This window comes from Triticum dicoccoides, chromosome 1B, assembly GCF_002162155.2.
Source record: "Triticum dicoccoides isolate Atlit2015 ecotype Zavitan chromosome 1B, WEW_v2.0, whole genome shotgun sequence".
In the NCBI taxonomy this organism is placed as follows: domain Eukaryota; kingdom Viridiplantae; phylum Streptophyta; class Magnoliopsida; order Poales; family Poaceae; genus Triticum; species Triticum dicoccoides.
The window spans coordinates 26,316,094-26,330,482 of record NC_041381.1 but is presented as its reverse complement, the minus strand read 5'-3'; the positions used below and the strand labels follow the sequence as shown (position 1 = coordinate 26,330,482).

At 42.6% G+C, this 14,389-nt stretch overlaps 1 pseudogene; it reads left to right on the top strand.

Moving 5' to 3' along the window:
- Positions 1 to 6,243: 6,243 nt before the first annotated feature.
- The window catches only part of LOC119350041, an 11,922-nt pseudogene continuing 3,776 nt past the window's right edge, over positions 6,244 to 14,389 (top strand).

Sequence of the window (14,389 nt, the reverse complement as noted above, 5' to 3'; positions counted from 1 at the left end):
AGTCAGGCTAAGAACCACAATGGGCACCTCGCAGAAATGGTAGTAATAGTGCAAAAGGGATCCATGGAGGGTGAACCCTATGAGGCCAGACCGGAACATACGAGTACGGTCAAACTCGGAGATGTGATTCCCTTCGTAACACTGTAAATAAGCAGGAGCAACACAAACAAGAACAACCGAATTAGCTATTGCAGCAGCAGAAAGGGGATATAAAATTAAACATTCAGTCAGCGAGGGGTAATTGGACTGGATTGGCATTTGTGCTATCCAGTCGCCGAGGGAGTAGACGACGCCGTTGATTATCATCTTGGCAAGAACCAGATTGGCATTGAGGGCCTCCTCGGACGCCGACCAGTTATGCTCCGACATGTACCGCAGGATCTCAAAGATAGTCCACCCCTGTACGGCTGTACCAAATCTAATCAAGAGAAACAAAGGATATTCACGAATAAGTAATTTTACCGGAGGCGGGAGGTACCGGCACACCATCCGCCGTCCACCTAGTTTCGTCAAGATTCGTGCATTCTGTCAGAGTATATACTACACCTCTTATACTATCTAAATACGACTGGCACACACTGGACACATCTGATCAAATACATGCATGCCATGCAACTTTGTTAGGAGAGAAAGAGAGAGTTGGAATGGAGAGGCTGACCTGGCATGCATGATTCTCTCTCCCCACATAATTGACATGCATTTTATTTCATTCATATATTTTGAATGATTGATATATTTTAAAGTGAATGTCTATTTTTGAAATTTTTTATATATTTGAAATCATGTTGACAAGACCTCTAGAATAAGATCAATGTTGGTTATATTTGAACTACTTTTATTTATATATTTCAATTTTCTTTGGCATCACTTTCATAAAACATAAGATTGTTTTGTTATTTCATAGAAGTGTTTGCTCCTGTTTTGCAAATTTCAAAATAATAATTTCAACTTTGGTAAACATTGGTTTCACTTATTTTAAGACACATATTTTACTTGTTTTAGAAAAAATATTTCACTCATTTGAGAAAACATATTTCACCTTTTCTGAAATTAACTATTTTTACGCATTTCATCTATTTCAAATATACCTGCTTTCACTCATCGGAAGAAAGTGATGTCACTCATTTAAGAAAAATAATTTCACTCGATTGAGAAAACATATCTCACTTAGTTGAGAGAACATATTTTCACACATTAGAAAACACAGATTTTAGTCGTTTCCAAATACTAGTTTCACTAATTTCAGAAAGTTGATTTCAATCATTAAAAAAACTATTTTCTTTATGTTTAGAAAACCAATTTTACTCATCTGAAGAAACATATTTCACTCAATGAAGAAAATGATTTCACTCAGTTGAGAAAACATATTTCGAAAGAAATATTGAAACATATTTCACTCAGCAGAAATATCAGTTTCACACATTGAAAAAGTCGTTTCACACCAAAAAGTCATATTTCACTTTTTTCAAATAACTCATTTCACTCATTTCAGAAAACACATTACAGTCGCTCAATTGAAATACGATATTTCAATTTGTTTCAAAAACTGATTACACTCATTACAAAAGATAGATTTCTTTAGTTTCAGAAAAACACATCACAGTTACTCCATTTGAAGAAACAATTTCATAAACTGGGATATGAAACTCACAAAGAAAACTATATTTAGAAAAGTGGTTTCAATCATTTCAATATAAAACTGATTTCATTCATTTCAAAAGAACTGACTTCACTCATTTCATTATACTTATTTCGTTCGTTACCAAAATGTTTTGAAATAATCAGTTTGACATGTTTGAACAAACTAGTTTCTGAAAACTGATTTCACTTATTTCAAAAAATATTTTCACTAGTTTCAAAATCGATTCCAATTATTTCGAATAAGTAAATTTGAAATCAGTGAAATTTAAATTTTGATATGATTGAAATAGAAAAACTTAAACTAGTTTAAATATATTCAAAATTGGTCTTGTTCTACAGATCACATGTTCAGGAATTTGAATATATAAAATATTTCAATTATAGAAAATTAGTGTGAGAGGTATTGTACATCTAAAATTTTAAACAAAGATAAAATGGATGGATTTGTGTGTGAGAGAGAGGAGAGATTCTGCATGCATACATGCGTACGGTTCCTGTTAAAAGGTACTGCATCATTCTGACATTGATTAGACATAAATCAGAAATACAAGAGATATTTTGCTATGAATACTTTCATATACACATACACATGGTCCCAGAACTTTAGATGTGGCAGCACCTCATTGGTGGCAAGATCACCGGTAGCTCCCGGCTCCGGTAAAAAACACTTTGCGAGGATAGTCATCCATCACGAACCACCAATCGCTCGATATCGTGGCTAGCTATTAGCAGAAGAGAAGAGGCTATGGGGCGAAGCGGACGACGGCGTGGGAGAGGCTATGATGTGCAGCAGCCGCGATGAGGATCCACTCCAGTGCGGCGCGAAGGCGGCAGGGGGCGGGGCAGGTCGATGAGCTTCCGTGCGGCGGAGGCGCAAGGAACCCTACGCACGCGCGCGAGGGTAAGTAGGGAGAGGTACGGCTGCCGTGCGTCCAGAACATGGGGACCAAGGCGATCTCGGGTGGCTGGTGGTGGCGCTCATCCTCCTCCTCCTCCATGATCGGAGCCACCGTCTCCACATCTTCTCCGGCAGCGTCGACCGAGAGGCCGTCTCGCTAGGGAGCGGAGTCGCATGGTCGCATGAAGAGGAGGAGGCGGCGGAAGTGAGGTTAAGGATGGAGGGGATCTGGCCCGAGGTTACGTAGAGGAGGCAGCTGTCGATGTGGAGGTTTATTTGTCATGATTTACATGTTAATTTTTAGAAAATCCGTTATTTTTTCCAGAAAATCCATTATTTGTTTCCTAAAAATAAATTACATTAATTAGAGAGATTGGTTGATTCAGATAAGTTAGGAAAGTTTGGTCCGTGATTTTTTATGTGTTAGGAAAGTGCTGCTTTGGTAAAAAAAAGACCGGAAAGAAAAATAAACCGGTGTGGAGAGTGGCGATGGGAGTGGGGACGAAAAAAAACAGCGAAAAAAAAACGGTTGAAAGTGGTGGGATGAAAAAAAACCGTGAAGACTATTCACCAACTCAGACATTAGGAGTAGAAATATTACTCGAACATTAGTACACGGCGTGTTTAGCTCTAGCATATTGTTGAATAGAACACCTCAAACTGACTTGGCTTACATTGTCGTGACCTCTAATAATCCGCACTACATAGGCATGATACTCCTTTGAAATAACACGGAATGTAATCGTAAAAAAATAGGTGCTTCTCTGCATTTTGTTTAGGACTTTGCAAACTTCCAAACGACCAAAATGTTGCAACAAATCCGAACGATGCTTTCTTCCTTCTTTAGTTGCTAATCATGGTAGCTAATTCTCTATTAGACGCTAGACCTCCAGAATACTTCCTTTTATTTGTTAATCTTGTATTATTTTAATGGGAAAACACGGTGGAGCATATCCGATCCCTTCAAAAGATGCACGCATGCACATAAGATAAAATGATGATGTCAGCTTAGATTTTTTTCAAAATTGAAAACTCAAAACGTTTTGTAGCTCAAACTGTTCATCGGCTTGAAAATTTGTCTTCACATAAAAAAACGTCGCGACGAGATCTTCGGAACTATATCCCATGTCGATATGTTTCGACGACTTGTTCATCAGGTCAAATGTGATCAGGCATGTACTACGTTAGTTATGATGTCTGCGATACATAAGTTATCAAGCTATTTTGAAAAAAATTACCGGGCATGAAAAAAAATGGTTTTCTAGCCTTTCTTGCCACGTGCACATGTATGCATACACCAGATGAAAAAGAATGTTGGTGTCATCCTATATTCCCCCTATTTTAAAACTTTAAAATATTTTGTAACTCAAACCGTCGCTCGGATCAAAAAACTGTTTTCATATAAAAGATTCGCCACGAGGAGATCTTCGAAACTAGATATCATGTTGGTATGTTCCAACTAATTTTTTAAGGGTAAAAAGTTACCAGACCTAACTACGTAAGTCATCACATCCATGACACATAAATTACCAACATGTTTTCATAGAAATTATCGGGCATGAAAAATGGTCTTCCAACCTTTCTTCCCACATGCACATGCATGCATGCACTAGAGAAAGCTAATGCCATCCTACATTCTACCTATTTTGAAACTTCAAATGTTTTGTAGGTCGAACCGTCATTTCAATTGAAAAATTGTCTTCACATAAAAGTTTCATGGCGATGATACCTTCAAACTAGATCCCATGTTGATATGTTCCAACGACTTTGTTCGTGCCAAAAGATACCATGCCTTAGGTAAGTAAGTTACCATGTCTACGATGTGTAAATTACCCATGGTGCAGAGTGTGTATTACCATGCTATTTACATAGGGAGTTATCGGAGTCTGTTTTCAACAACTTTTTTTAACCAAACTAAGTTATCGTGATATTTGTACGTAAATTATCATGTCTGTGGTGTGCATGTTACCATGATATTTACATAGAATTTACTGGCGGTATGTTTTCAATAACGTATTTTTCCCCAAGTAAAGTTACAGAGGTGTTTGTAACTAAGTTATCAAGTTTGCGGTGTGCATATTACCATGTTATTACACACCGAAGTTACCGGGATATGTGTTCAACACCCTCAGGGCAAAGTTACCGTGGTGTTTTGTACATAAGTTATCAGCTCCGTGGTGTTTTGAACATAAGTTATCAGCTCCGTGGTGTGTATTACCATGACATTTACACATAAATTACCAGGATAGTTTTTCCATAACTTTTTTCTCCGGGTCAAAAGTTACGTGGTGTTTTTACATGAGTTATCAGCTCTGGTTTGTGTGTATTACCATACTATTTACACAGAATTTACCAGAATATGTTTTCAACAACTTTTTTATTGGATCAAAAGTTAGCACGGCGTTTGCACATGAGTTCTCAGCTCTGATATGTGTGTATTGCCATGCTATTGACACAGAAATTGTTGGAGATATGTTTTTAAACATCTTTCCTGAGGTCAGAAGTTACCACGGTGTTTTAACATGGGTTATCAACTCTGATGTGGATGTATTAACATGTTATTTACACAAAAGTTTTCAAGTGGTATATTTGTCAACAATTTTTTTCCCAGGTCAAAAGGTACCAGGGTGTTTTCTGTCCTCTAGTTCATTTGCACATGAACAGAAAAGTTGGATGACCATTTCTATGCCCTGGTAATTTCTATAGAAACAAGAATGATAACTCATGTACCACAAGTGTGATAACTTACGTAGCATACACCTGGTAACTTTAGACCTGAAAAAAAATCGTCGAAACATATCAATATGGGACCTAGTTTCGAAGGTCTCGTCGCGACGAATCTTTTATGTGAAAATGGTTTTTCAATCGGACCTATGGTTTGGGCTACAAATCATTTAAAAAATTTGCATTGGAAAGAATATTTGATGACATCATCATTTTAGTTTTGCATGCATGCGTTCATGTAAGTGGCTCAAAGCGACATGCATGTGTGGGTGTGTTTTGGCTAAGCGCTTGATTAAGAAAAAAGAAAATGACATGTGCGTGATTAGAAGAAATGGTGTGAGCGCATGTTACTGTCGGTACAAAAATTAGATGGCACAAAGTGTGTGCGGATTTGTGGCAAAATTCCTGCCGACTAGAAAATAGCATTCTAGTTTTGTTTAAGGTGTACTAATAGAGTTCATCTCAACTACTTACCATTGTTTCGTCTCTAATAAACAAAGTTACTCGCCATTTCATCGGCTGGCCAAGAAAAGAAGAAAGACTTATTTCTGAGAGGATAGTGTGCCAAAATCGTGTAAAACCAAGCGAATCATTGAAAACTAGCGGATTGAAATCGAATCATATCTGGGCTGCGGTGCGGCTGATTACAACGTCCTCGTGTAACCCCACGCGAGCGACCGAGGGAGTGAACCCTAGACACCACTCCTAGTCCGCCGGCTCCAGCTCCCTCCGGCGCCGCCGCTGGCACGCGTCGCCAATCAGGTCGGCATAGGCGGCGGCGGGGATCCCCTTCTCCTCGCACGATGCCCGGTGGCGCGGGACGACGACTTCAGTGACGACGTCTTGTAGATCCATGGCACGACAGCACGGTGGATCCCGGCGGCGGCGCTCGGCAGCGCGGGTGGATTGGTTGGCTGTGGCATGCCGGGCAGATGGATGTGGCTAGAAGATGGAGGTGGGGCAGGGCGTGGCCGGTGGCGATGGCGGCGGCGTCGTCCAGCCCGAATCAGGTCTTGGCGGTGGCGATGGCGACGGCTGACCCGGATCCGACCATGGTGGTGGCGGCGTCCCCTCCGCCAGGGATGACGGGCCAGGTGATGGGTCCTTGTGGCGGCGTCGATGGCGGCGGATCTTGGGATCCCGTGTGCGGGCTCGTCGCGGGACGCGCGTGGTGGCCAGAGCTTCCTTCAGCGTCGATGGCGCTTGATGCGGGATCGCGGTGGAGGTTGCCATTGTATGGGCGACGACAACGGCTGGCGCGACGGTGGGTGCTGCATGTAGCTCCCGGAATCAGGGCGGGGGGCCCTCTTCATCAACGGCGGCAGACTCCGGGGTCGTGTGGGCGACATGGAGTCCGGATTTCGAGATGGTGACGGCCTTCTAAGGGTGGTTGTGGTATGGGATGTCCCTTCCATCAATAGACAGGGTTTGATGCGGCTTGGCAGGTGACACATGAGTCTCTCTCGGAGTTGTCAAGCGGTGCGCATCGTCGGCAGGTGAAGACGTCGGTGGATGTGCTACCAGCGGATGCTACACACGATGTATAATACGGAGACGTCAAGTCATGCCTGCTACCGACAAGTGATGGACGGTGGCTCTGACGGAGGTGTCAAGTTTAGCCTGTTGTTGTTGAATCGAAGGTGGTGCGATAGTAGCGGGAGGCAGGCGGTATGGGACTTCTTTATCTTCCTTGTCTCCTCCAGAGGTATCCAACCATCGAGGCATCGGTAGACAGATAAAGGCGGATGGTACAAACAGCTTCAACGACGAGCTTATGCACTCCGGTAGAAATACAAGTTCTCTGATCTTGGCTATGTCGTCGCGCGCTTGCGTCTTGTCCTTGCTGAAGGTGGTGGATTGAAGCTTTGCTTTGGGATGAGAATCCGAAGTTCAACCTTGTGATGGACTCGCCATCATCGGTGCACGTGCAGCGATTGCTTCTTGAAGGGGTAGCCTAGGAGTTGTGTATTTTTCGTTTATGTTGTGACTTGTATCATAGGGTTAGTGGTTATCTCGGAGAGTTACTGTCGCGAGGTATATGGCCTCAGGGTTTATTTTTCAAAAGAAAAAATCAGGTCAATGGTGTTCGGCTGCTGGATTTTGCTCTATCAATAATATTTGGCTGCATGCATCATCCTATGCAGAGACCGGGGTTATCCTCCTTTTAAAAAAAAAACTAACAGACTTTTTTGCCACTGAGTTTTGCGTGCATAACTGCATATCCTGTTTTTGGTCATTTATTGTCTCTCTATCGTGTGGGCCTAACAAAGTGAAAAGGGGACACAAGGAAATAGGATTAGTGGCAAAGACGAATGCTTCTCTTCAATAAGTATACAATATAGTTGCATTGCATATCTTGGAGTAGCTTTTTTTGTTCTTACACCTTTCTATAATGAACACTGAAATAAAATTCAACTGTATTGTTTACATGTGTGCTTACTACTTCAGACAATATAAGCTTGTCCGTAACAACAACATAATTACGGAAGTACAGCAGAATGCATGTGAGATCAGCAGCGCCTGGATCATCATTGCCTTTGTTTGCCCAGAGGAGTTGAACACCCCAGGTATCTAGTCACTTACTGACCAAACACTTTGAACAAGAAGCATCTCTACACCAACATTGCATCAAATCAGCCAATAAACAAGGTAACTACATCTTCAGGCCACGTCTCTCCCAATTCTAGATGATTGCATGTTTTTAATGCTGTACCCTTTGAACTAAGCTTAATTTGTTTATATGATTCCAACAGTCCTCAGTTATGGCCCTGGCTTGGGGATTATTCAATGATGGTGCTGGGGTGATTTCCAACCTCAATGCATGTCATGAATCCTTCAGCTGGACGACATCAACTATAACCGCCATTCGTTATCGGCAAAGCGCCTCAGATTCGCCAGACAGAGACAAGACAGCTGCACAACCACATGATAAAAAGAAATTTGATCAGCTGGAGGTTGATCTTTGGAAGCTGAAGACAACAATGCCCAAGATGCTTGACCTCATTGATCGTGTCGAGTTTCTAAGCCATAAGGAACAAGCGGCTGCTCTCCTCCCGGATATTAAAGGTGCAGTGTTCGATGCGGAGGACCTGCTTGATGAGTTTGATTATGATGTACTCAAGTTGAAGGTTGAATGCAGCAAGAATTTGGAGCCAGATCATTATAATGACACCTTTCTGGAATTCTTTGACAGATCCAGTGATTACGTAAGACTAGTCAACATGATTCAAGAAAAATTAGATCATGTTCATAAGCAGGCCATGGATATGGGCTTGCACCAAGCACCACGGAAGTTTGATAAATCAGTTAGGCCAGAAACAACTAGCTACTTTAATTGTGTGGAAAAAATGGTTGGTCGTGAAAAAGAAATGAAGGAGTTGTTGGGAAAACTAGGAGTTCGTGGACTGAAGAGAGGAAGAACTGAAAGCAAAGCAAGAATGACAGAGATGCATGTGTTATCCATTGTTGGCATGGGAGGTGTCGGGAAGACAACGATGGCCCAACAAATCTGCAAGAATACAAATGTGAAGAAACACTTTGGCCCCATAATTTGGACATGTGTTTCAGATGACTTCGACACAAAAGGGATAACGAAAGCTATTATAGAGGGCCTCGGAGGAGACGCGTCATCTAATAATCTGAATGTTCTTATGGATAAACTGAAAGATCGTGTCAAGTCCAAAAAGTTCTTGCTTGTCCTTGATGACATGTGGGATGATATCTTGAAGGATGACGCGGCAGGGTGGAAGAGCTTGTCTGCATGTTTGAAAAGTGGCGCTGAAGGGAGTAGGATTTTGGTCACCAGTTCACCACTAGATTCCGCGAGGTTGGTGAGCTAGTTGGCCCTACGAATAATTATGAGTTAAATCTTAAATGGCTTAGAACAAAAGGTATTCTGGGATTTCTTCAAATCCTGTGCATTTGGATCCACGAGTTCTTGCAACGACCAGGAGTCATTGGAGTTGGAGCGCATCGGTAAAGACATTGTTCCAAAGTTGAAGGGTTCCCCATTAGCTGCCAAGACTATTGGACGCTTGCTGAGAATGGAACTAAGTACAATACACTGGAAAAATATAAAGGGAAGTGAACTTTGGAAATTAAAACAATCAGATACTGACATTCTGCCAGCCCTTCGATTGAGCTATTTGTATCTACCGCAGAAACTGAAGAGATGCTTCTCAATCTGTGCGATGTTTCCCAAGGATCACAAATTTGGGAAGGATTTTCTAGCTGATATTTGGATTGCACAAGGATATGTGGAGGGGCCCGAAGAAGCATCAATGTGCTTTGATGCCCTTGCAAATCGTTCATTCTTCCAGAAACCATCATCACAGAGTCCTAACTATGTTATTCATGATCTGATGCATGATACAGCACAGCTAGTCTCGAAGGATGAGTGCTTCATTATAAAGCATGTTAGTGACCTGGACAAAGTTCCTTCAAATGTCCATCATCTGTCAATATTCACAAACGAAAATGTCCAGTGTTCTGAATTGAAGAGCATATGCGACAAGAAAAATTTGAGGTCCCTGGTATGCGATAAATCATACAGAAAAGCAAAAGATTTTGAGCCTGTGATAAACAGTTGGTTCAGGGAGCTACCGAAAATCCGTGTAATGAGTTCTAGAATTTCCAGAGTATGACAACTACCTGAGAGCATGGGCAGTTCAAAGCATCTGCGAAACCTTCTTTTACTTGGAAGTGTTACTTTCAGCACATTTCCATTATCAGTATGTCGTCTGCATCATCTGAAAGTTATAGACTCTGGCAGTTGTGTGATTGAGAAGTTTCCTCCAGGGTTCAGTGATGTCCTCAGCTTAGAGAAGATCAATTCAAAGGGTTTTAGTTATAGCAAGGACCACTCTGGCAAACTCTGCCTAAAATGGTGCCTTCCGCTGCGATGTCCTGAGGCGGTGAAGATAATGGAAAACCAGATGGAAATCTTACCTCACTGGAATCTCCAACATTTGCAGGTAAAGGACTACGGTGGTGAATCTTGCCCTAGCTGGCTCCAGCCCAACCTCCTGCCAAGGTTACGCTCTCTTGAATTTACGGATTGTGTCAACTTGAAGAGCATACCATTCTTTGTAACAGAGGTAACAGTACCCCAAGTCTTTTTCAAGGAGGACTACAAGGAGCTGGCAGTACATCTTTTCGAGGAGGCCTAGGAAAGAGGATGAAGGTCACACCCTCTGATCATTTCAGCACCGTTGCAAGGACGTTGAAGCTGTTTGCGTTCAGTAAACCTGATAGTCGGAGCTGCCCCATTATTCCAGGACTGAAAGAAAGGAGAGATCGAGCGCTGCCGCATAAGAATCAATCAACCAGTGGTGGCTTCTCATCGGGTATATAGCCAAAAACTATCACTCTTGTGACTAGTGTTGCCAAAAACTATCACTCTTGCAGCTCGTGACAAAAAACTACTTTCTCCTATAATATAAGAACATTTATTAAATAAAATAACTTGAAAACCGTTTTTATATTATGGGACTGACGGAGTACCACTTTGGGGTACCTTTTCACAATGGACTACCAGGTTGCATCAGTTACCGTTTGGGCCGAAACTAATCGTGGTTATGACAGGGATGGACCCTCTGCTTGCTTGATGCTGATGGCTGTCTGACCACCTGCGACTGCTGCTGCTTCTGCTCTTTTATTTAATCTGTGGGACTTACCATTTGGCTGAAAGTATGTGCTCTAGCTGCGCTTTTCAAAATAAAACTCATGATTTCATTCTATTGTTCTTTTAGTTTTACGGTTAAAACATGTAGATTGACCGAAAAGAATCTCAAGATAAAGCGATCGATCTTTCACTGAACGGATGAATCAGCGCACCACTTGACGTTTGAGTGTGTGGTAGCTAGTTATGCGTGAAGTGTAATTAATGAACATTTTGGACTAACCTTGGGCTTGGGCACTAATTATCTATCTATTGCTAATTTTTGGCTATCCGCTAAAAATAATTCTTCCTTAAATACAATCTGTGCAGCTGCCACTGGAGTCTATGGAAAACTAGAAATTCCATTATCTTTGAGAATGCCATATGGTTGTCTGTGAACAGGTGTAGGGGAGGATTTTGAGAACAGTTAAAAATTGGCAAATTCTTTCACCACGTCTGGAGAAGAAGAGGCTGGAGGCCTTCTCCATCTTCCTGACTGGGAGATTGCAAGAACCTGTGCAGATCCTGAGTGGCTGACTATGGGTACGAACCAATGGCTGTTGAAGCTACCTCTGAACCCCTGACCCCAATTCAAACAATGGAGGCCTGAAGACACCACAGTTTGATTCTCCTGATCAAAAGAGCGAGAAGGTGCACTGCTTGAGCCCGATGTCGGTCCTGGAGAGCTTCTGGTCTCCCTAACCGATATCATCACCACCACTGAAGGCAAGAAGTGCAAGATCAATGTGTGGAGCTCTTCGCTTAGATAGTTGTCTTACCTGGCTCCAGCCCAACCTCCTGCCATGGTTACGCTCTCTTGAATTTACGGATTGTGTCAACTTGAAGAGCATACCATTCTTTCTCGAGTTAGATGGGTCACTTGGCAATACATCATGGTCAGAAAACAATAATCGTCTTGAAGAGTTAGTCATAACAGGATGTGATCAAATCAGTTGGCAAGGCTTGGTGGTCTTACCTACTTCTCTTAGAAAGATAGACCTTGAGAGACCGGGCTATTCCATGGATTGCTTTGTGAGCGGCTTCCGTGACCTCACCTCCCTCACTTATTTGAGAATACATTCCTGCCACTCGTTGACAACTATTCCCCTGCATGTGTGGAGAAGCAATCTTTATACATCTTTTATTGCAATAACCTTAGATCGATAGTCTCTGACGGAAGTAGTAGCTGTAGCACCACCAACGGCGGTATTAAAGGATTCTCATCCCTTGCTAATATACGTATTCAGTTCTGTGAGAAATTATTGAGCTTGCATGAATTGTTGAAGCCAGACTGTCTACCTGCCGTGAAGACCATTGAGATATCCAGTTGCATGCCCCTCTCTGTTGACAGGCTCAACGGGTTGCAGCAGTTGAAAATTGTAGGTTCTGATAAGTTCAATATGGAGAGGGCAATGATATTACCATCCTCTCTTAAGAAGCTCAGCTTGAATGGTTGTCAGGGCATAGAATCCATCAACCTAGCCAATGGCCAGTTGGCAAGTTCTCCAGTATTGGATGAACTTCTCATTTTCCGTTGTTCAGACCTCAAGTCCATTGGTGGTGCAGCAGCTGTCGATAAAATAAAGAAGGTGAGTATAAAGGAGTGCCACGGGCTCAAGGAAATACAACAGCCACTCCTTCGCTGGTACGTACAATGAAGGGCAATTTAACTACTGTATGCACATCATTAGTTCTTCAGAATTTATTCTTAGATAATTGCATGTTAATCTCCCTATATCGCTCCTGAAAAATGACCTAGATCTTTCAGCTCATTAACCTTTTTCATTTGTCCAGCCAGGTTGGTACTTCTGATGATTAAAATGGAATTTGGGACATGATGCACGGCGGCGCCGCCTTCATTGAGAACACACGCTAGGGGAGCCTATAATCTCGTTTTCTTTAGAAGATGGATGTCCTGCAGGGCTGTTGGAGGAGTGCGAGGAAAACAAATTAAGGGCACTTTGATGCTCCAGGAGCTTGCTAGTATCCTGTATCAACTATAGCAGCAGCGCAGTTGCTTGCTACGTATCAAGGCGGAGTAGAATTTGAGCCTTGAGTAATGTTTGTATGTGTATCCTGCATTTCTATTTCCCCACTGGATCATGTTCCGGTGGAGAAATTATATTTCCTGTTCCTATCCAACTTATTTACTGTATCTTCATGAACCTACCAATTCGTTATTGTAAAATAATGTGTTACTCAGAACATGACAATTCCAGCCTGTTATTTACTTGTAGTAATATATACTCCCTCTGTAAACAAATATAAGAGCGTTTAGATCACTAAAATAGTAATCTAAACACTCTTATATTAGTTTACGGAGGGAGTATCTAAGTATATTATTAAGACACAGTACTCGTTTGTCTTTTGTGCTAATTCTGTGATAGCTCAAATGTAATGGCAAAGTAAATTTGTAGCTAGAGAGATACTACCTCCGTATCAAAATATAAGATGTTTTTTAGACTAGAATATACTTCCTCCATAAACTAATATAAGAACGCTCTTATATTAGTTTACGGAGGAAGTACCACTTTGGAGGTACTTTTTTTTCACAGAGAACAACCAGGTTGCACTAGTTACCGTTTGGGCCGAAACTGATCGCGATTATGACAGGGATGGACCCCCTGTGCGGCTTGCTGCTGATGGCGCCTCTCATCAGACATGAGAGCTAGGCTGTCTGATCACCTGCGAGTCCTACTCCTGTTCTTTTTCATCTTCAACACAACGACTGTTGCTGCTGCTGCTGCTCTTTTATAGAATCTGTGGGACTTACCATTTGGCTGAAAGTATGTTCTCTAGCTCCGCTTTTCAAAATAAAACTCATGATTTTGAAGAATGTGGCGACTTGGGAGATGATCATCTCAAATACAGTACATAGACAACCTTCTGCTTGTAAAATATCCGAGTCTTGGGAGCGCTTTTAATTACAAGCACTGGTGGAAAAAAGGCCTTTGGTCGCGGTTCGCAACTGCCATTAGTCGCGGTTGCGCAACCGCGACCAAATAAGCGCGACTAAAGCCCCCCACCTTTAGTCGCGGCTGCTTAAGAACCGCGACTAACGGCCCGTCCACGTGGGCGCCAGGCGGCCGTCGGGGCGGAGGACCTTTAGTCGCGGTTCTTCTGGCCAACCGCGACTAAAGGCCGCCACAGGTTTAGGGTCTTCTGGCCGCCACAGGCCGTTTTTGTTAATTATCAAATTTTACCGTTTTTTTTGTTAATTAACTAGTTAAAAAATTCTCTCCCTCTCTCTCTCTCTCTCTCTGCTCTCTCTCTCTCTCTCTCTGCTCTCTGCTCTCTCTCTCTCTGCTCTCTCTCTCTCTCTCTCTCTCTCTCTCTCTCGATCATCGCTCTGTAGAGCAGTTGAGGGCGGCGAGGCCGGCGGCCCGAGGATGGATTGGGGGGCGGCGTTGAGGGCGGCGAGGCCGGCCGCCGGCGTTGAGGGCAGCGAGGCGGCGCGGTGGGCGAGG